We start from the raw sequence: 24930 nt of genomic DNA on the forward strand, positions 1-24930 counted from the left end.
TCTATAACCTCTCCATCAAACTCCATAGTAAAAGTCCCTTTATGTACATCCATTTTAGTTCTAGCAGTCTTAAGAAAATGTCTTCCTAGCAAAATTGGGACAGAATTAGAGGAGTTATCATCTTCCATATCAAGTACATAAAAATCAGCAGGAAAAACCAACTCATTAACTTGTACTAAGACATCTTCTAATACCCCATCAGGATATGCATTAGACCTATCAGCTAGTTGAATTATCATGCCAGTTTCTTTTAATTCATCAATATTCAAAGATAAATAAATAGAACGAGGCATGACATTAATAGAAGCTCCTAGATCTAACATAGCCTTCTCAACTCTAACACTACCAATTTTGCAAGGGATAGTAAACATACCTGGATCCTTGCACTTAGGAGGTAGTTTCTTTTGGAGAACTGCTGAAACATTCTCCCCTATGTGAACTCTTTCATCTCCTCTTAATTTTCTCTTGGAGCTGCACAATTCCTTAAGGAATTTAGCATATCGAGGTATTTGTTTTATAGCATCTAATAAGGGAATATTTACCTCAACCTTGCGAAATGTCTCAAGAATGTCTTTCTCTTGTTCATCCTTCTTGGATTTTGCAAACCGGCTTGGAAAAGGAGGAGGTATCACAATAGGTAGGGGTTTCAAATTGTGCGTTGGCATCCATATTTGATATCAGCTCCCTTGCTTGAGCAGGGGTCTTGTTCACCAACACGCCTCCACTAGCAGCATCTATCATATTCCTATCCATCAATGACAGTCCTTCGTAAAAATATTGAATAAGAAGTTGATCAGAAATCTGATGCTGAGGACAGCTGGCACACAATTGTTTGAATCGCTCCCAATACTCATACAAAGTCTCCCCAGGAAGTTGTCTGATCCCACAAATGTCTTTTCTGATGTTAGCAGCTCTTGAAGCAGGAAAGTACTTCTCGAGGAATTGCTTCTTCAAACCATTCCACGTTGTAATTGATCCAGGAGGCAAGTAGTACAACCAGTCTTTAGCTAGTCCATCTAAAGAGAAAGGAAAAGCACGCAGCTTAATCTGTTCTTCAGTCACGCCTTATGGTCTCATACTTGAACACACAACATGAAACTCCTTAAGATGTTTATGAGGATCTTCACCTCCAAAACCATGAAACTTGGGTAATAAATGAATAAGACCAGACTTTAATTCAAAATTTACCTCCAAGTCTACATATTGAATGCAGAGTGGTTGTTGATTCAAGTCTGGTTCAGCTAACTCTCTAAGAGTTCTTTCTACAGGTGCAGGTCTATCCATCACTTGTTCTTCTAAATCACTAGATGATTCAACTAAATCAGGCATTGTATCTGTTTTAAAAAGCAAAGGCGACGAGGATCGTTGCTTAGCTCGCTTCGTCTGCTGTCTCAACTGGCGAGCTATCTTCTCAATTTCAGGATCAAACGAAAGTGTACCTGTACGAGAAGAACGAACCATACACCAAGTAAAACGTAAAAAGGATTAAATAAATGACACCAATCCCTGGCAACGGTGCCAAAAATTTTATGGTTGTCGAAGCCAACAAAAATAAATTCCTACTCTAAATAAATTATGTATAGTGATTGAGCAGGGTCGTGTCCACAGAGATCGGTAATTATTTAAATCCTTTTAAAACGTAAAACATAAAATGGGGGTTTTGGTGACAATAATGAAAATCAAATTAAAATAACAAGAATGCAAATTAAAGTTGTAATTCAAATTGGAGAAAGCTCTGGTTGAAGGAATTAACTCAGCTTGATTCGACTACTGATCATTGATTCAAATATAGATTATTATTACTTATGAATAGACCGGTTATAGCTATTGAGACCCTCTAATAGCCAATCTCTCCTTAACTAGTCGATAACCAAGGTACGACCGTTGGTTATTTCCCTAATCAATAGACAACCCTAGATACGATCATAGGATTTAATCAATTGACAGCCTGAAAGACCAGAGAGACCCAAATCCTAATCAACACATACGATGATTCATTTAAATTAGATTGTTTATTCTCACAACACAACTCTCTGCTATGTTATTTGTCACAAACATTAAATTCTTCATACGATGAATCCTTTAATTGACAATAGATGAAGTTGATAATTAAATAGTGGTCAATTACCTAATTAACAAACATAATCATGAAAATAATTCAGAGAATAAACAAATACCCAAAAAGCAATAAAACAATTAAAGCATAAGAAAGATCTCACAGTAGTGATGAATCAAAGCTTCATTAACCTTCAACCAGAAAAATAGGTTTAGTTCTTCATAGAGAGAAGAGAAAAGTTTAGATCTAGGGTTTCTTTCTTTTCTCCAAATGTCCCCTTTTTCACAATAGATTCCTCTCTTAAATACTCTCTCTCTCTTCTCCTCTAGAATTCTATTTAAAATAAAATACTAATATCTGAAATATTAAATTCGTAATTACAAAAATAACCAAAAATACAAAACACGTTAAACTAAAAACTGTAGGTCCGTAGTTGACAGCACGGGCCCACGCCTTATCAACAAAGTTCTTCTGACGCTCATAATTTTTCCAAGAGAATAATCATCTTTAAACATCATCTTATAACTCAATTTTATCACAAATCAATACAATTGCACCTACAAAAGTAAAACATAAGTAAATCATTATTATTAAGTGCAAAATATCGATATTAAAGGAAGTAAACAATGCAAAACTAGTGCATAAATTGCACTCTAACAATTTCCCATCTACGCATTTTTGGTTGTGTTCTGTATGTTCTTATATTTATGTTGGCTTTAAATCACCTTTAATTATCAGATATCTTGAATCCTTGATGGGTGATCTTTTCACCACACGTTTTGCGGATTGTCACTTTGATGAGACAATTTTTCTATCATTGAGAAAAGGAAAGCCTCCTGAAGTAAGGCATGAATTCTCTTGGAAAGTTTCCACTTTGTCTCACCTAGATTCTCGTACCAATCAATGTGAAAATGCAGTGCGAAGGATAGTACATTTACAATAAATTACAAATAATTATCAGATGCCTTTACATATATAGCGAAGGCAACCAAGTCATACATTCCAACTGCTAATACGTCAGTCCGGGTGGTTGTTCCTGTTGAATAATCAAGTGTAAAAGTGGTAACTTATTTATTAGGCTACAAAAACGTGGTAGACCACTTGGTTCCAAAGACAGTGCTCCCTGAAAGAAGAGAATAAAAAATCAGGATCCTGTTGAAAATAAAGCTCGAGCTATAGACATACCAACATTATCTAACTACTAGAAGAACTGATGGTTCCTTAAGAGGCACATGTTCCTAAAGAGACAGTAACCCATGAAGAGGTAGGAGAATACAAAAATGAGGAAAAATCCGTAAATTTTACTTATACAAAGGAAATATGGGATCATAATAAAATAAACATCGACAGTGTGTTTTCATTCACAGTAGCTATTGAAATTACAAAGGATTTCGAGTATAAAATTGACAATGAATGTAGGCAAAGGCATGATTGGCCTCAATGGAAAGATGCGATTCAAGCAAAATTAAGTTCTCTGGCTAAACATAAAGTCTTTGGACTTGTAGTTCAGACACCTAAAGATGTCAAACCCGTTGGATACAAATGAGTATTTTTAAGGAAACGTAATGAGCATAATGAAATTACCATATATAAAGCGCGACTAGTCACACAAGGTTTCTCCTAGAGACCTGGTATTGATTATGAGGATACATATTCTCAGATGCTATTATGTTTCAATTTCTAATCAACTTAGTAGTCTCTGAAAGACTTGACATGCGTCTCATGGATGTAGTGACCGTATATACGTATGGGTCACTCGACATTTTTTTTTTTATGAAAATCCCTAAAGGATTCAAAATGCTTGAAGCATTTAAATAAAAAAGATCATAATCTATGTTCAGGCAAATTACCATGGTTATTATACAGATTAAAACAATCTAGATGCATGTGGTACAATCATTTGAGTGAATATTCGATTAAAGAATGATACAAAAATGATTCGATTTACCCATGTGTATTCATTAGAAAATCAGAATCTAAATTTGCAATTGTAGCAGTCTATGTTGATTACATGAATTTAAATAGAACTCTTGAAGAGCTACTAAAAACTACTGAATATTTAAAGAGAGAATTTGAAATTAAATATTTAAGAAAAATAAAATATTGTCTCGACCTATAGATCGAGCATAAAACAAACGGAGTGCTTAGTCATCAATCAACTAATATTGAGAAAATATTAAAACGATTTAATATGGATAATGTTCATCCAATAAGCACTCCTATGGTTGTTCGATCTCTCGATCTTAAAAAGGATCCATTCCGGCCCAAAGAGGATGACGAAAAGATACTTGGTCCAGAAGTGCCATATTTAAATGCAATCGGCACGCTTTATTATATCTAGCTCAATACACCAAACCAGACATTGCATTCTTTGTGAACTTATTGGAGAGATTTAGCTTAGCATCCACACATTGACATTGAAATGACATCAAACATATGTTTCAATACCTTCATGGAACGTCAAACTTGGGTTCTTTCAAACGAGCCAACAGAGAATCCTAGTCTTATCGATTATGCAGACACAGGTTACCTATTTGATCCCCATAAAGCCCACTCACAAATAGGATATGTTTTCACTTACGATGGAACAACAATTTCGTGGCGATCTACAAAGCAGACTTTCGTTGCCACCTCTTCTAATCACTCAAAGATCCGTACATTGTATGAAGCAAGTAGAGAGTGTATTTGGATGCGGTCTATTATCCATCATATTCAAAGCACATGCAATTTGGCCTTCGCAACAGATGTTCCAACAATTATACACAAAGACAAGGCTACCTATATTGCTCAAATTAGAGAAGGATACATAAAGGGAGATAGAACTAAGCATATCTCACCAAAGTTTTTCTACACTAATGAGCTATAGCAGGACAAGAAAATTGATGTAAAGTAAAGACACTCCATTAATAATCTTGATGATCTTTTCACTAAAGTTTTTCCCACATCGACGTTCAAGAAGTTAGTTCACAATATTGGCATGCGTCGACTCAACATATTATCAAACTGATACTTGATAGTTGAGGAGATATTTCATCTGGGGGAGCATATTTTGAAGATAGGAGTTCTTGCATCTATATAGACAAATGTGTACTATACTCTTTTTCCTTCGACCAGGTTTTGTCCCATTGAATTTTACTGGCGAAGTTTTAACGAGGTAGTATTAAACAAACCTAATTAATTACATAAATGGTAAAGTTCAAGGGGGAGTGTTATAAACTAGTAGGTGAACTTTCACCATTTTGTAAGTGAAAAATGTCCCACATCGGCAAGTGATGATTACAAACATAATGATGAACTTCCACCATTTATCCCACATTGGTAAATCATCATTTACCCCTCAGCTTTCCAATTCTATATATGTAACGTATTCATTCGTCTTGGTGATAATAAAATTCAAAAGCTTATCACTAATAAGCTTAGCAATAAGGTACTTTTTAAGTACTTTGTTTAATTCAAAATTTTTCTGTTATTTATTTATATTTATAACATAAATGTTTTAGTTCAGCTTTTTAACCTTTTTTTTCGTTGCTTGCCTTGTTAGGGACTCATTTTTCTGGAACTTGTCATTGTTTTTTTGGTCGTTGAGCATAAATAAACAGATATACGCTTATTATTGAAAAAAAAAATCAACTCTATTTTTAAAGCAGTGATATCGAGTAAAATAAAATATTTAACTTGTTTCAGTATTTTGGAGATGACGCACTCGTGGAGCGCGAAGGATTTTGGGATTAACAAAAGAACGGAATGGAGGATTTATATATAGGAAAGAGTTGGGTATGGACTGTGGAATGGAAATAAAATTCTGTGAAAGTCTGTTAAACGTAAAATGGAATGAATTTAATGATTGATAATTAGATAAATACACATCAAATCTCTTTAATTTTTCAATCAACCTTTTTCTTTTTTTATTATTACAGAAGACTATTAAATATACGTAGCACACTTCTATTTATTGATCCCCTGCTAAAATACAATTAAATACCGAATTAATTTGTTAATCCCATAACAATAATCTTGTCAATAATTAATTGTTTTACTTATTTATAACCGTAAACAAAGAAATTACATCTCCAGTGATTGTCCATGCAATCTTTGGCTCTGTTCGGTGATTTCTTTCCATTCTCGACCGGCTATTGCTTCCAAGTATATATAGGAATTTGTGTAGCTAGCTATATAAAGAATTGTCTACCAATATTCAATTGAACTCATTAATTATCTTTAATTTTTCTTTGGGCGATGCATCTTTGAAACGCGATTCACGTGTAAACATTATTGCAATGGAAGTTAAACGTGATTCACGTGTGAACTCATGATTAATTATCACATTCATGTGTTTACGTAATCGAAGTAAGAGAGGTTACGGAGGCTTTCGAAAGATCGTTACACATTAACTGACTTGTTATTTTTCTTTTCCCCTTTCTTCCTTTAATAATATTTTATTGCATTATTAAAAAAAATATCATTTCATATTTCATAGTTAAAACGTCAAATTTCTATGTTTACATATATGATGCTGAAAATTATATCTCATTAATGTCTTTTTAACTTTTGTTTTTCACTACAAGAAATTAGGATATATGTGACCGCAAAAGCAGCTTTTTACACAGTGGTTCGTGACCGTATACGGCTTTTGTGGCCTCTTATATGACGGTCAGACAGCCGTCACATATATACTAACTATGTGTCAATTAGTAAAGTTACTAAATCATTTCATACCATAATAATGAAAATATTCTTGAAAATTGTTAATTTGTTTTTAATTAGAAAAATATTAACAATAATTCAAAAAAAAATAACTATTTCCATTTGAAAACCAAATCCCAAATTCGCTGCTCCTGTCCATTTTGAAAACCAAAATCCTAATCCTAACACTAACATGTCGCCGGTTAATGGAAAATGCCGACGATCTTCTTCTTCATCTTATTCTGCGATCTTCTATTTTGGTGGTTGTTACTAGGTTTTGCAACTGCAATTTCCCTGTCAAAAGAGACGGTTACACAACATTTAATTTGGAACGCGGCGCATATAAAAGCATCTCTAAAATGCTCTTCAAATAAGATTTTATGATAATGATAGAACCATAGAGTCTGAACACCCACCTCTTCGGAGTATAACTGTTGACCACGGTGAACCTCCTGTCCAAATTAGAGCTTCGCCTTACAAAATTCCAAAACCTAATGATTCTGATTCGAATTTAAGTAGTATTATCCAACAGAATAATTTCTGTAATACTAACTTAAATACGATCGGAAAGCAGTTGCTAGAATCGAAAACCAATTTCAAAAGTCAACCATTACTGTTTCGTCTATTTCTCCTGTTCCATCAAAGTCAGATTCTGACAAAAAGCTTAAGGAACCTATTTTCAAACCTTTTCAGGTCTCGAAAACTAGCCAAAAGCTTGTCCAATAGTCAAAATCAGATTTTGCTAAAGCCATTAGAGAACAACTAGATAGGATAGAAGCTGCTTCTTCCTCATCTAGCAAAGTCCAAATAGCCCCTGATACTCCCCAATCTAGCAAGATTGGAGTATTAGAACAAGACCAAATGTCTATATCCTCTTCTGACATAGAGGCCTTCAAAGAAGAACCACCTACTCCTAAAGCCAACAAAGTTCATTGGGAATTAGCCCTTCCCACTGTCAAGACTCCACCGAATCTAGCAATAGATAATAGACCAAGTGCCTTAAATCAATCTCGATTTAATGCATCTTCAGTCTATGAGTGGAATATTGATGGTATGTCCGAATACAATATTCTAGGATTGTTGCAACAGATGACTATGGCAGCCAATGCCTATAAAACACAAGCGGGAACTTCTGACAAAGCTATTGCAGAAATTCTCATTGCCGGTTTTACTGGTCAACTAAAAGGTTGGTGGGATCATCTTCTCACTACTCAGCAACAATTAGACATTCTAAATTCCATTCAAGTTGATGAAAATGGAGCACCTATTCTTGATGAGTTCAACAATCCGATTCAGGATGCTGTTGCTACTCTTATTTTAACCATTTCTCTCCATTTCATTGGTGACCCTTCACACCTCCGTGATAAAAATGCTGAGTTACTATACAATTTGAGGTGTAGGAAACTTAGTGAATTTCAAAGCTACAAAACCTCCTTCTTCACTAGACTCTTTCTAAGAGATGATGCAAGTCATACTACTTGGAAAGAAAAATTTCTTTCTGGATTACCTACCCTTCTAGGTGAAAAAGTAAGAAATTCTATTAAAGCCCTTTATGATAATCGTATTCCTTATGATGAACTCACCTATGGTGAACTAGTCAGTTTTGTCAATAAGGAAGGTTTAAAGATTTGTCAAGATTTGAAATTACAGAAACGGCTCAAATGGGAGCTTAAAAGGTCTAAACAAGAGTTAGGCAGTTTCTGTAAACAATTCAATTATGACCCCTTTAAAACTTCTACCTCTAAAGATTGTGATGGTGAGTGTTCTTCTAAACCTCGCAGGAAACATTACAATTCTAAAAGCTATAGGAAACCTTTTCGTGATTTTAGAGAACATTCTTATAAGAAACCCTCGAAGCCTTATAAGAAGCCTAATTTCTCTAAAAAGAAAGAAGTTAAAACCAAACCAAAGACTCCTTTCAATTACAAAGAAGCTATATGTCACAAGTGTGGCATAAAAGGTCATACTGCAAAATATTGCAGAATGAACAAAAGGCTTCATGAGCTTGACCTCGATGAAGAGGTCCTTTCCAAATTGGCCCCTCTTCTTATTGAGTCTTCTGATTCTGAGTCTTCCATGTCGGGAGACAGTGACCCCTACCAAGTCGATGAGTTAATTGATTCAGAGGATTCTGCATCTAGCAGTAGTGAATCTGAATCTGATTCGTTTTTAAAGAAAATCAATGTTTTGACTAAAGACCAAGAAACTTTTCTTGAACTTGTAAAGCATATTTCCGATCCAAATCTTTAAAAAGAATATCTTGATAAACTTTTGAAAACTTTGGATTTTAACAAAGCAGAGACTTCTAAAGTCCCAATTGTTAAAAGGAGTTCTTATGATCTTACTCAGATTTTAGATAAAAAGAAAACAAAAAAGTCAACACCCACTATCCAAGATCTTCAAAAAGAAATCAAAGACATTAAACTTGAGATTAAGGATTTAAAAGAAAAACAAAAAAGTGATTCTGAAACTATCCAACTCCTTTTACAAAAGCAATTACAGGATAATTCAGATAATGAGCCAAATCCTGATGATGGTGATAATATTGATCAAAACTTAGAAAACATTGAGTCCGTACCTAATGATTTTCTATTTGTTTTAAAACAAATCACCATGAGAAAATATTTAATTAAAATCACTCTGGTTTTTTCATATGATTTTGCAATGGATGCCATTGCCCTTTTTGACACTGGTGCCGATTTAAATTGCATAAGAGAAGATATTGTCCCCAAGCGATTTCATGAGAAAACAAAAGAAAGACTTTCTGCCGCCAATAATTCAAAGCTCAATGTCACCTCTGAAGTTGAGGCTTCTGTTCATAATAATGGATTCGAATTTAGAACTTCTTTTATTCTTACAAATGATATTCATCATGCTATCATTTTGGGAACCCCTTTTATAAATCTTGTAACCCCATATACTGTCAACTATGATAGTATATCTTTCAAAGCAAAAAATGAAAATTTTGTTTTCCCATTTATTGAAAAGCCAAAAACGAGGAATTTAAATATTGTTAAAGCTTGTTCTGTTTATCATAATCAAATTAATAATCTTATTAGATCAAGACAAATGATTTAATGTTTTTACAAAAGGATTTGAATTTAAAAAGAATTGAGACCCATTTACAAAATGATTTCATTAAAAGAAAGATTTCCGATTTCAAAACCCTTATTGAAAAGGAAATTTGTGCTGATTTACCTTCTGCTTTTAGGGATAGGAAACAACACTTAGTTGATTTACCTTATGAAAACTCTTTTAATGAAAAGCAGATACCCACTAAAGCCCGTCCAATCCAGATGAATATGGAATTGGAACAACATTGCAAAAATGAAATAAAAGATTTAGAGTCAAAAGGACTCATTGTAAAGTCCAGATCCCCGTGGTCTTGTGTTGCTTTTTACGTGAATAAAAACTCTGAAATTGAAATAGGCATACCAAGACTTGTAATAAATTACAAACCTTTAAACAAAGCTTTAAAATGGATTAGGTATCCCATACCTAATAAAAAGGATTTGCTGCAAAAACTATGTTCTGCTCTTATTTTTTCAAAATTCGACATGAAATCTGGTTTTTGGCAAATTCAAATTCATCCAAAAGACCGTTACAAAACTGCCTTTACTGTTCCATTTGGACAGTATGAGTGGACTGTTATGCCCTTTAGTTTAAAGAACGCACCCTCAGAATTTCAAAGAATTATGAATGATATTTATAATCCTTATTCTGATTTTTGCATTGTTTATATTGATGATGTATTGATATTTTCAAATTCAATTGATCAACATTTCAAACATTTAAAGACTTTTTATTTTGCCACCAGAAAGGCTGGATTGGCAATTTCTAGTTCTAAAGTTTCTTTATTTCAAACAAAAGTCAGATTCCTTAGTCATCATATTTCTAAAGGAACGATCACCCCAATAGAGCGATCCCTTTTGTTTGCTGATAAATTTCCCGATAAAATTCTTGACAAAACCCAATTACAAAGATTTCTTGGAAGTTTAAATTATGTTCTTGATTTTTGTCCTAACATAAATAGGATGTCTAAACCTTTGCATGATAGGTTAAAAAAGAATCCTGCCCCATGGACAGATGAACATACAAAAGTTGTTAGATTAATAAAGCATTCTGTAAAAAACATTTCATGTTTATTTCTTGCAAACCCTGCATTACCTAAAATTGTTGAAACTGATGCATCTGATTTAGGTTATGGAGGCATACTAAAGCAAAAGGAAAATGATAAAGAATAAATAGTTCAATATGTTTCTGCACATTGGAATGAATGTCAAAAGAATTATTCGACCATCAAAAAAGAAATTCTTTCCATTGTCTTATGCATATCTAAATTTCAAAGTGACTTATTAAATCAAAAATTTTTACTTAGAATAGATTGCAAAGCTGCAAAACATGTTTTAGAAAAAGATGTTCAAAACAGATTTTTGCACGATGGCAAGCCATTTTAAGTGTTTTTGATTTTGATATTGAATATATTAAAGGTGATACAAATTTTATTCCTGATTTTCTAACCAGGGAATTTTTGCAAAACAGATAATGCCGCCAAAGAGAAGAGACAAAGGTAAAGCTGTTGTTCTTAAAGATACCGAACCTACAAAGACCCCCATTGAGCCTCAATCTACTCCTTCTAAAGACAAGTTACTTTCTTCAGCCATGCCTATTAAATCTTGGATTGAAATGGTCGAAGAAACACAAGAAACCCAATACAAAGCCACCTCCTCGCAACAACAAGTAAAAGAGTGGATGGAATCCATTTCAAAATCCCCTGAACTTATGCTTGCCTTACAAGGCATTTCAAAATCCAAAGCCCTTTCTCAAATCCCCGAGAAACAAATCACTACAAAACCTTCTTCCCAAAGTCAAAATATTGTTTTATCTGGTGAAAGTTCATCTTCTCAGATTGTACTTTCCCAGCCAACTCTTTCAAAGACAACTTCGGCTTGGTTTGACAACACCCATTTCCAAAATGTTTTAACTATAGAAGATGGGTTTTACCATTCTGATCCTTTTCAAACACTTGCAAAGTTTTTTCCTCAAGGCTGGTTTTTTAAACCATGGGATTTAACAAAACCCCAACCTTATTATCAAAGCATTTTGGAAGCCACTGAATCAGTTAAATTTAAACATTTTTATCTCAGTGATTCCCATTCTGATCCGACTTATTCCACAGCCACCATATTAAAAGTTTTGAGCCCAAAACAATGGGGTGACCTACTCCATAATCAAAAAAGATTTCCCTCCAATTTCCAAATGCGTTTACCACATTGTTTGACTTTCTCCTACTGGGATTATCAACAAGCCTGGTATAACACATTTTTCTTACAAAATCCTAAAAAGTCCCATTCATGGTTATTTTTCTTCAATTCAAAAATAACCGTCCAAAGCCTTCCCAATTGGTTTAAACATTGGTGGACTCATTTTGGCCCTATCCCCGATATCTTGACACCAAATGCCATTAACTGTTTAAACTTATTCAAAGCCCATTATACTCCTTTTGATTCCGAGAAAAGGTTTCCTCCCTTTCTCTGTTTCTGTACAAATTTCTTCCTCCCATGGGTATGGATGTGGAATCTCCGATATCATACCCAAGATGCCCAACTTATCATACAAAGAACATTTAAAGTCAAATTGTGGTCAAAGTTCGATGAACGGTCAAAATTGACTGAAGCCTTGGTCCAAACTTGGCTCTCTGCCAAAGGACTCCTTCAACCCACCATAAAAAACTCCAAAGCCCAACAGACCTTTTTGACTCAAAAATCCAAAGCCTAATCTCTCTTGGCCAGTGGCAAAACTGAAGAAGAATACTTCAATGTTATGCAGCAGCTTCTCGCCACAAGATCAGAGACTTCTGTTGCAAGTTCCTCTTCAAACACTTCAGGAGATGAAGAACCTTTTATTTCTCTTGGTGATGAAAATGAAGATGACTGCTTCGGCACTTTCTCTCCTATAAAACATTAAAGGTATATTAAAGCCAAATTAAAGTCTTACTTATTTGTATGTGTGTACAATTTTGTACTTAAAAAAAAAAAAAATTTCGGGTGGTCCTCTGGACACAAGTGAGAGCGCACATGTCTCTTCACCCGGAGTGTATCTTGTATCTTGTATTTTGTATTTTGTATTTTGTATAAAGCAACAGCCCTGCTACAGTACAGAGTTCCAAAGTTTACTGTGCACTCAAAGCTCCGCTACAGTGAACAATGCAGAGTTCCAAAGATTACTGTGCACTCAAAGCTCCGCTACAGCTTCTCTCTCTTCTTCTCTCCCTTCTCTCTAAACACCCTTCTCTCTCTCTTCTTCTTCTTCTCGAGATTAAAGAAAATCTTCTGTATTCAAGGAATTTTCCCTAAGTTCCTTGTTTTCAGACTATTTTCCGATTTTCCATTCATAAAGCTGTCGAATCAAAAGAAATAAATGTAAAGCATCTAATTTAAAGCAATTTTTCAATTTCATGTACATTTAAATTTCCGTCCTTTTATTTTCTGCAATTTACTTTCCTGCAATTTAATTTTATGTACATTTAAATTTCAGCAATTTATTTTTAAAGCATTTACTTAAAGCAATTTTAATTTTATGCATACATTGCAGACTGATCTGTATCAGATCTGCCATACAAATTGTACATTCCTCTGAGGCAAAGAGACCAGATCTCGATCCTCAGTTGTAAATCTTCTCTTCTCCCTCCATCCCTTCAGAGCACCATTTCCAGGAACCGGATTTGGTACTGTGTTTGTACCCAAGCCTTTAGATGTATGTTTGTTGCTAGGCTTGTTAAAGAATCTAATTAATATTTGGTAAAATATTGTTAAAATTGAACAACCGCGTTTAAAGAATTTAATTTTTTATATGGTAAAGAAAAATTGATTTGGTATATCAGCTGGACACTTGAGGATGAGGGCTACTGGTCCAAAGCGCTATTAAATATCGGCTTTAAAATAACTAAGCCGGAGCGATTCCTCAGATAACAACGCTACGTGCCATTTCAAATCTAAAAGTTGACTAACCGCGTTCCAAATAAGATTTTATTACTTATTTAAAGAGTCACATCAGCATTTAAGACCCCAAAATACACTCCAATTAAGATTTTTCAAATGAAAAATAATTCTCTCTTCAAACTTGTAGTGTTGTTTTCTTTCTCTTCAATTTATATTTTATTACCTTTTATTGGAGAGAGAGAATTTATTTTTCCTTTGAAAAAATATTTATTTGATTAAAATAATATTAACTTATTTCTATTTGAAGAGTCTTTTAAAAAATAATATATTTTTTCACTCCCCTCTTTGTCACATAATTAACCAAATAAAATAATTGAAAAGTAAAATTAATAGACTTTTTTTTGGAGATACTCTAACTCCTCTTTACAGTTACAAAGGCATCACAAAAGGTCATATGTAACTGCAAAATAACGGTCATATAAATCACTTTTTCTTGTAGTGAATTTATTTTTTGCGACTTTGATAATATTCCTCGATGTATTGGTTTTAGCAGAGAGGAAGTTTTCTTGCCATTATCACGATGATAAGCACTATTTATAAAACATAAACATTGTTAATGAGTTATTAAGGTCTCAGTTCTCTGTAAGTTGCAAAAATTAGCTAACTAATAAACATGTAGAGTCTGTTTAATAAAAATATTGAAGAAGAACTGGAGCATAAATAGCTAAACTAATATGAACAAAATCGAGCAAAGTCATACAATTTTATGTCAGCTGAAAACAAATCTACACTCATATAATATTATAATATGACAGACAACAACAATACTCATATTTTTATTCAATTAAACATAAGACAAAAGAGAACACAACATGTACCTAACCAATATGGTTAGGGTTCCTCCTGTATTAAGGAACCAGTTCAGAGGCGAATGTAGTGTAGGACTAGTGGGGGCTCAAGCTCCCACTGAAAAAAATGAAAAAAAAAAAAAACTCCTTTTTATTTTAAAGAAAAGTTAATAAATTTTTAAATAATCCCTGTCAGATTATTAAATAACCCCGTTCTTTCAGTTTCTACAACCACATAAGAGAGAATATTTTTAACAATGAAATTTGTGAAGAATAAACTTCGCAATCGGATGAGAGATGAATGGATAAATAATAATTTGATTGTTTATGTAATAAAGGATGTATTTAATAGTGTTGATAATGAATCTATTGCATAATGTTTTCAGAATATGAAATCGCGTAGAGAACAATTGTAAATGTGTTATAAAAAATTTTATATATTCAAGTTTAAGTTTTTATATTTTGTTGTTATTTAATTTAGCCCCCAATAAATTATTTTTCTAGATTCGGGAACCACAAGAAGATTAAAATTGTCATTTTTTAAGTCTTTGTCAACAACAATGCTTATTCACATGTACATAAATTAAAACATGAATTATAAGTGATATTCAAATGAACTTGGCTTAAAAAACAACCTGCGCAACGAGTTTCCATATATTCTTCAAATCAGAAAGGGAAAGTTCTCTGCTAGCTTTTGGTGAACTGTAATCAAAAGAAAGTTGTAGACTTGAACGAGTTTCCATTTCTGCTGGTTTGATATGATATGATACACACACACATACATACATATATGTATGTATCCAAAATCTAGAATTTTATAAAAATCTAAGAAAATTATTAAATTATGAAGTTTAATGGCATAATTACACAATACTATTAAACTACACAATTTAATAACTTTTTCAAATTTTAATAAAGTCAGGGATCCTAATCAAGTAGTCAACAGTGCCATGGTATTCATTAATTACGGATCAACGGCTGAAGTTTTGTTATAATACATAAATTGTCAAGATTAAGGGCCATGGTCAAAAGATTGTGATAAGTGCGAAATATGCAAGGTCTAGTCCACAATAATATCAGTAACTGTAAAAAGGAAGACAAAGAAAATGATTAAATACCATTATCAACTATCGAACAAAAGCGAAGCAAAATGCATGGCATAGACAACGAATCAACAGTTGACAGTTTTTCGCAAAATAATTAAGTTTAACGGCTGTGAACACAACTCAAAATATCATTTTAAATGATATGACTAGGGGTGTTCGCGGATGAAATTTTGCATATTGGATATAAATTCATATCTAATTCACGAATTTACGAATTATAAATTTTCAATTCAATCCAATTCACAAATTGGTGAAATTTAATTCAAATCCAATCAATAAGTTTGTGGATCAGACATAAATTTGACCTAATCCATATTCAATCACCATTTTATTGATTGATTTGTGAATTAACAATTTTTAATTTTGTCCAATCCATGAATTCATTAAATAAGAAAATCTAATATAAAAATAATTTTATTACTAATTAAATTCAAAATTGAATAATATTTAAATAAATTAGTTGTTTAAATAAAACCAGAATAATACATTTAAAGTTTCAAAATATAACACAGCAAAGAGAAAAGATCACATTTGTTTAGATTAAAATATAAAAATTAACTAAAATTATTAAAATTAGCTATTTAAGAAGTTATATTTGTTTATTTAAATATTTGATTATTAAATTTTTTTATTATTATTGGATAAGATATAATATGGTATTAATGTAATTATATTTTAATTGATTTATTCATTAGTAAGTAGTAATGCCACATTTACAATTTTTATTTTTTAATTTAATATTTTTGTTTGTGGATTTACATAAGTAAATCCATATCTAATCCACTATCTGTTAATTTTTAAATTATCAATTGAATCCAATCCATCAATCCATAAATGAGATTTTTAATGGATTAGATAGATTAAATTAAATTCAAAACACCCATAGATATGACATGAATCAATTAAATAGTGAGATAATGTTATTAAAATTATAAACAATCGTCAAGTATTTAATAAATATATGACACATTATTCACCACGAAAGAAACAAAATCGAAATAAAATTTTTAGATATTTATCTGCTTTTTAAATGATTGCAACAAGTGTGAAACACATGGTTTGATGGTCCACAAAATATATAATTGTCAAAAAGAAGACGGATAAAGTAATTGCTGATAAACCATCTTGTACTTTATTGCAGTACAGCATGATTCACACTTATCCATCTTGTACTTTATTGCTGCACAGCATGATTCACACTTTTTGCAATCAGTATTTAAAGAAAAGAGTTTTTAGAGTGCACCAGTGTTACTGCACTTAATTAAAAGATATAAAAAATCACTACATAATTGATGGTTGTATACAATTAGGGAGTTCCTATATTACATTAAATGTAATATATACATTCCACAGCAGTTTATTATTCGACAGCAGTTCATTATTCATAATTTGTGTGGTTATTGTGAAGTGTGTATGTTACATTTCATGTAACATAGCATTTGCCATACAATTAAATTAGGCATGTTATATATACATATATATTTTGAATAAAGTATTTTCAATGTACTTTAAAAATTCTCCTATAAACATGATTATTATATGGCAAAAATTCCCACCCTATAAAAGATCTCATCATAGCCAAAAAATAATTATATATTTAAAAGAAAGGGTAGATGTATTTTGAAAGAACGAATTAGATATGGAAATAAATAGTGTGTGTTTATAAAGTCAATAAATGTCAAATGGAATGAATTTAGCGATTAATAATTAGGTAGGTAAACATGAGATCACTTTTTTCGATCAACATTTTTTATTATTAAAATAGGCTATTGAATATTCGTAGCGGACTTAATTCTATTTTCTTCCTCAGCTAAAATACTGTTATCACCAAATTAATTCGTTAATCTCAATCTTTTTAATATATAATTGTTTTAATTATTTATTTATAACTCTCTGGGCAGGTATGCATAGTCGTGTATGTTATTTTGCACGTTAGGCCACGTGTCATCTGATTATCAGTTGGCATCTAAAAGTCTGACTAATGATCAAGTGACACATGGCCAGACACGCACAAGTACATATGCGATGGCAAACACCAAATCAGATTTCGTTATTTATAAATGCAAATTAAGAAAATTAGAAGATCGCCCCTGATTGTCCATGCAATTTTTGTTGGCTCTATTTCGTGATTTCTTCCCATTCATGTAATTCCATAATTAATCCCATAATAAGTAATATAGATCAAGAAGCAAAACAGCAAATAACTAATTCCATAATCCCTAGATTTATGGCATAATCGTATATATTTAATTTTCTAGTTTAGCTTTCTGTAACGCACACCTCTACTGCATAATTCATTAGTCAAGAGTAAACCTTTCGTTTTCTAACGATGAGTATCTGCAAATTAAAAAAAAAATTGTGCATTCACATTTTAGTAGCTGCTCGTGCCTGTATTAGTCGTGACTTGCTTTCCTTTCCGCCCCGAAAATCTTAATTCGGGGGATTAATTGATGTCGTTGTTGGGGAAAAATCAGGTTTTTAAATTTTTATAAAACCTTTTAAGATCGTTCTCAGATAATATATAAGAATTTATAATCTAGAAATCGTACCTTGAAAATCCGATTTGGCTTTTTTCGCTGAAGTGATTTAGGCTCCTAGATCACGATCCGTCAACACCATGCTTGTTAGATCACAATCTGTCAACACCACGCTTGTTAGATCACGAATTGTCACCAATGATCTTCCAGGTTATGACTCAGGTTTGATCTGCACTTGACGTGTGGGTGCCTTTATCACTACCAAAGCAACTAGCACGAAAAAATTTTTTCTCTCAACAATAGAGAGAAAAATCTTTTTCTCTCAACAATAGAGAGAAAAATCTTTTTCTCTGATCTGTATAAAGTGGCTACTTTCTTTTTCTTTAGAGAAAATAAGTCTTTTATATCTCCCTTTAGTGAAAACTCTAGGCTCCAAAAAACTCAGGTTACTTACTTTTTCTATAGGGGACCCACCATATAAAATAACATAAGACCCCTTACACATAAGCTAATTAAATAGAGTCTCCCACTAAATGATATAATTAGGCTTTTGACCCAAATAACTAGTTATCTTACTTATTAATCCAGTAGTGGTGCAGTCAATTAAATGAGCTAACCCGGGGATCATTTGTGAACATACAATAGTGGCTATAACAATTAGGCCTGTAATTAAACTAGCCTACTTATTTAATTCCAAATCTACTCTACTAAAAGATTGGAATTGACCTCCATAATTGTATGCTCGACTAATAATTTGTCCCAAGCCACATTAATTTCTTTACTGCACAATCCTTTGTACCACATCATTAATTAAATCGATATCTTAACTGTCAAATCAATTTAATTACATCTTGTTCCTTGATACTTACTGGTTTTCTCTAATGATCATTTTCAACATACTAAATATGTTGACACACTCTGGCCAGAGAATTCTATGATCAAGTGCTGAAAACCCATCAAGAGATGTGTTGTACAAATTCTATATTGTTAATCCATAACTCCAATACTCATAATTGCTCCCACCAAGATACCGGGTAATCTTGACCATAAGTATGTGTCGTGCCCATTGGTAACTCAAATGGAATAACAATTACAATCATGAAATCACAATTAACTCAAGATTAAGATTACAGTAAAATCAATGCCTATGAGATTTAATAAGTCTGACAGTTATTATAAAGTTAATTAAATCTCATATGTGATTCTGTTCAATGTAGTCGTACTGCATCAATAAATTCATACATGATTAAGATAAATCATTCAATAAATTTATTACAGTATATACCTAAATAAAGTGTCCAACTTTATTTATCAACTGCGAACTAAATTTATTTAATCATAAGATAACTTGTATTTATGTCTTCTGTGAATCCACATGGTGATCACATAAATACATATAATATGATTAATTGGACTTTAATAAAAATATTAATGCAATTAAGATATTTGAATAAAATACCCCATTAATTTTATTAATCAGAAAAAAAATATTTATTACAATTAAATAAACACATATGCTTTTAAAGAACATATTTTCCCAATAGTCGTAGCCTGAAATATTGCTGATGTCTTCACTAATTTTATTAGATAGTAGAGAGAAAGTATTCCTTGATGAAATTGTATTTTAGCAGAGAGGAAGTTGTCATTAGGGACATGCTTCTTAAAAATGGGAGAAAAAGTTGTAATGCCATTTTTTTTTACGATGATACGTGCTATTTAAACTAATAAAACATTCTTCATTAATTATAAAGATCTTGTCCGCTGCGACCTACAACATTAGTTGATTACTAATAAATATCCAGAGTTTGTTTCACAAAAATATTCAAGAAAAGAGAAAGCATAATTAAAAAGATATGGCACAAACAAAATATTACATACTATGCACAATAATTTTATTTATTAAGAAAGACAAATTGCATGAATACAAACAAAGAAAATCTCTTGCATATCTCAAGAGATCTTACTAATTAAACTAAAACAAACTGGCATTCACGCGAAACCATCGACTGGTAATGACAACGAACGGTGCCCACCATTTATTCAATTATTACATATAACACATCCAAAAGAGTAACTCTGTTTATATTTAACCAGCGTGATTAGGGTTCCCTCTATATTGAGAAATCAGAAGAAAATCAAGATTGTGATCCACAACCTCATCATCAGCAACACTTCCAAGATATGGGTCACCCCAACTTTCAGTCCAATCGTTATTACCTGAAAAGTTCATATTATAAAATACACGTATTAAAATAAAAATTATAAATGATGTTCAATTAAAAATGCATGGCCTATATATAAACCTGCGCAAGGAGTTTCCATGATCTTCAAGTCAGAAAGAGAAAAGATCTTTGCTAGCTTCGGGTGAACCGTATTCAAAACTCAAAAGGTAAGTAGTTGAGTTTGAGCGATTTCTAATTTCTGGTTTGATCTTATATATAGATCAAGTAGCCGACACTGCACTGCCAACGTAGCATATATATATATATATAATCCATGGAAGACTCTAGATAATGGATCAACGGCTCAGGTTTCATCCTACAATAAGTAGGTAAGATTAACGGCTAGAGTTATTGCATGTGCGCAACATGGTCCACAAAACAAATAATTGGAATAAAAAAGACGGACAAAGTTATAAATACCATTGAACTCATTGATTAAATACCATTATCAACTACCAAAAAGAAGGGAAGCAATAGTGCATGTATAGACAACGGACCAACGGTTGAAGTTTTTTCGCAAAATAATTGAGTAAGATTAACGGGTATGATCACAATACAAAATTTCATCTCAAATGATATGACATTAACTAATTAAATAATAAGATAATGTAACTAAAATTATAAACAAGTATTAAGTAATTGGTAAATATACGACACATTATTTCCCATACCATTCGAGATGCAATTTAAAATAAAGTTTTTAGATATTTATATGCTGTTTAAATGATTGCGACAAGTGTGAAACACATGATCTGATGTTCCCAAAATTATAATTGTCAAAAAGAAGACAAACAAAGCAATTGATGATAAACGATCATTACTTTACTTCAACAAAACATGATTCCCAAAATTATTTTGAAAAACATGATTAATTAATTAATAATCACTTAATTAATCTATGTATGTTATAAACATATTATTTTGAAAAATAACTATATAATTGATAGTTATATTTAATTGAACTACTCATCTTATATATACATTAATTGAATATAGTATCTAAGGTTATATAGATATATATAATATAAAGAATATTATTATATAGGGCAAATTCCCACCCTATAAAAGATCTCATGATAGCCAAAAGATAATTATATATTTAGAAGGGAAGGGTAGATATATTTTGAAGGAACGCTTAGGTAAGCAAATAAAATAGTGTGGGCTTATAAAGTCATTAAATGCCAATGAAATGAATTCAGTGATTATTAATTAGGAAGGTAAACATGAAATCTCTTTAATTATTACAATAGGCCATGGAATATTCGTAGCAGACTTAATTGTATTTTATGCCTCAGCTGAAATACTGTTTTCACCAAATTAATTTGTTAATCTCAACATTGTTAATGTATAATTGTTTTAATTACTTATTTATAGGTTTTGATTTGGTGCGCACAGTCGTGTATGTTATTGTACACATTAAGCCATGTGTCAATTAATTATTAATTAGCATCTAATAGTTTGATCAATGATCAAGTGACACATGGCCTAATGTGCACAATAACGTACATGACAGGGAGCACCAAATCAGATTTCCTGATTTATAAATTCAAATTAAGAAAGTTAGAAGATCGCTAGTGATTGTGCATGCAATTTTTGTTGGCTCTATTGGGTAATTTCTTACCATTTCTTGTAATCTCGTTTCGGGCTACTGCTTCCAAATATAATATTATATATATATGAGATAAACTTACACTTAATTTTAACTGATTTTTTCAACCTTGGATAAATGATTAATCAATGGTCAGGATTAGATGTAATTAATTATGCTGACTACATTTATATATAGTTAATAATATAGATTTTTAGGCCTATATTTTCTCTCTCCAATTTACTCATTCCTTAATTCATTTTCTTTATTCTCTCTGTCATCTTCTTCATGATTTCACAGTATAACAAAAGCTTGTTGCATTGAAAAATAGAAAAGCTGCAGAATGCTTCAAAAGTCAATAATCTGTTATTCCTTTTCTTTTTCGAAGAAAAAATATTTATTTTCAATCTCTATTATTATAAAATTAAACACAATGAAGCTTTCGAAGATAAAAGCTTCATTATTGATCTATAATTTTAGTTGAGGAACTGTGAATCAATTAATATTAGCTTGAATAAAAATCAATAATTTTTGTTGAAATAATTTTTTCCCATTAGTACACTTTGAAGACCGAACATTGCATATGTGCTTCAGAAAAATAGAAAGTAGGAATTCTATTACAAATGCTTGAAAATACTGTCAATAGGTTGGAAGTGAAACAACTAATGAGAAGTTGAAATAGAAACGAGGTAAGAGATAAGTTAAAAGAATAAAATAAAAACTATGGATGGATAAGTAAATAAGTAGGAAAGAGAAATGTTAATTAAGAATGACTGATTATATACAATTAATAAATTATTATTAAAAATCTATGTTATTAAATCAATGTAATCATATCCATCCATTGATGTAGGATGTTATTTTAGGATTTTAGCATTTTTATTATTTTAGGATTTTTTATTTTAATTAGGGACAATTGTTGTTTATGTTTTAATCTTTTATTTCTAATATAATTCTCATTTAGATTTTTTGTTTAAGTTAATATAGGGAAATAGGTTTGCTCTATTATAAATAGAGACGTCTTCTTATTAAACTACAACAATATTGGTGTTTAGCGACAAAAGATTTTTAATTGTCATTTTTAACGATAAAAGATTCGTTGCTAAAGAGAACAGATTGCAACCAAAATTTTTTTCGTCACCAAAACATTTTAGTGGTAAAAAATATTTTGGTGCCCAAATCTTTAGTGACAAAATTTTGACAGACTGCGATAAATATTTTCATCGCAAAAAGTACATATTTAGCGATGAAAATCACTCTATAGCGATGATCTATTTCATCGCTAAAGACACCTATAGTGATGAAAAACCATATGTTGCAAACATAGTTTTAGCAATGAACCACTTCGTAGCTAATTATGGATTTGAATTAAATTTTATAGCGACGAAAAAAAGAGCCATCGCAAAAAGCACACTATGGCGGCGAAATTGTTATCGTCGCTAAATCAACTTTTTGTGATTGACACTACTGATTGACACTAAAAAGTGTACATTTAATAAGGATAAAATTATTAGTTTTTTACTTATTGTGTCGATTAATGCGTTCATTATTTCTAAATTATTTTAATACTCCCCAAATATATTTTATGTTAAATTAATTCGTAATTTGTTAATTTTTATCTTGTAAATATTTTTCAGGAATAAAGATGGAATTAGAATTGAAAGCGGGAACAAAGAAGAACTACTGGAACATAATTGAAGAGATGTAATAATAAATAATAAATAAAATAAAATAAAAAATAAAAAATAAAAAAAGAACAAAAGCATGTTGGTGATGGTCAGGAGGCCATCACGCCTCCTGACCATCACACAATTCAATATATATATATATATAATATAAAAATAAAATAAAATATTAATATTAATAAAATAAAAGAAAAGAAGACGATTCCCTTACCTATAAAAGTCAAGGGGATGCAAGCCAGAGGGGGATCTTTTTCAAAAAGCCGAGAGAGCAAATTTTGGAAAGCGGAAGCCGAGACTGAAGATTTTCTTTCTTTCCTTGTTTCCGTTTGTATCAATTTTTTTTGTAATATATTTCAAAAAGTTTATCAAATAAAAAGAGTGTTGTGCTTTCTTTCAATATGAGTAGCTAATTTTATTAAGCTGAGGTGAAGGGTGAAGCTCAATGTTTCAAACTATTAATTATTATTATTTTCTCAAAGGAGTTTTTTAAATTCTTTTCGAATTATTTTATATCATGTTAATTTATAAATCTCACTGGATTTTATAGTATTTTGACATAATGTCGACACATTAATATAGTGTGACACATTACGTACTTTATTCTATATTTATCCACATACATAAAATTAAATGATATAATAATTAATTGGTAAAAGTGAGGCAAAATATAAATGACAGAGTATTAAAATTACAGTTTGAATACAGAGAGTGGATCCTAAACCTTAGCTTGATTTCAAATAATTTCTTTTCCCCACAATTAATTTTCTTAGTTTTACTAGATTTAAAACTCCATGTGGTTCGACCCCGGTCTCACCGGATTATATTATAACTAGACACTCTTATACTTGAGAATAATACACTTTTGAGTCGTGTCAAATTTTTAGCGCCGTTGCCAAGGAGTTTTCTAAATTTGGTATTAGTTTGTCTTTACTTTATTTTTATTTTTTTAATATATTTTTTTTGTTTTGTCATTACCTTCTTTCCGTAATTCTATTTTATTCTCTTTTTGTAAAACTTCAGTTAGCACCCCTCTTCTTTTCAAACCTTAACATTATCCATAAAATTTGTGAGAAACTTCATCTTAGCCCAAAAACCCTTGCAAATCAGTCCCCAAATCAAATTTATTTCTTTAAATTTTTGCAATTTACTTTCCGCATTTATTTTAAATGGTCGGTTCTATCGCCTAACTGTTATTTAAATTTTGTTAATTTATGTATTTTTATTTATATGGTCGGTTCTACCGCCTAGCATTTTAATTTCAGTTTATTTATTTTTGTGCATTAATTAATTTAATTTTATGTTTTATTATATGGCTGGTTTTAAA

General features: G+C 31.4%; 1 long non-coding RNA gene, 1 other non-coding gene and 1 pseudogene across 2 annotated transcripts; 2 read left to right on the forward strand and 1 right to left on the reverse strand.

The window, feature by feature from the left end:
- The first annotated feature begins 799 nt into the window (after positions 1-799).
- Positions 800-906, forward strand: LOC112100520. Its single transcript, XR_002906888.1, has one exon. It is a non-coding gene; the product is annotated as a small nucleolar RNA R71 (small nucleolar RNA).
- Positions 907-19979: 19073 nt separating this feature from the next.
- On the reverse strand, positions 19980-20578 carry LOC112100291. Its single transcript, XR_002906622.1, has 2 exons — positions 20415-20578; positions 19980-20328 (listed from the first exon to the last, which is right to left on the reverse strand). It is a non-coding gene; the product is annotated as an uncharacterized LOC112100291 (long non-coding RNA).
- Positions 20579-23566: 2988 nt separating this feature from the next.
- LOC112099674 overlaps positions 23567-24930 on the forward strand; it is a 6486-nt pseudogene continuing 5122 nt past the window's right edge.

Source organism: Citrus clementina, unplaced genomic scaffold (assembly GCF_000493195.1).
Source record: "Citrus clementina cultivar Clemenules unplaced genomic scaffold, Citrus_clementina_v1.0 scaffold_3, whole genome shotgun sequence".
NCBI lineage: Eukaryota > Viridiplantae > Streptophyta > Magnoliopsida > Sapindales > Rutaceae > Citrus > Citrus x clementina.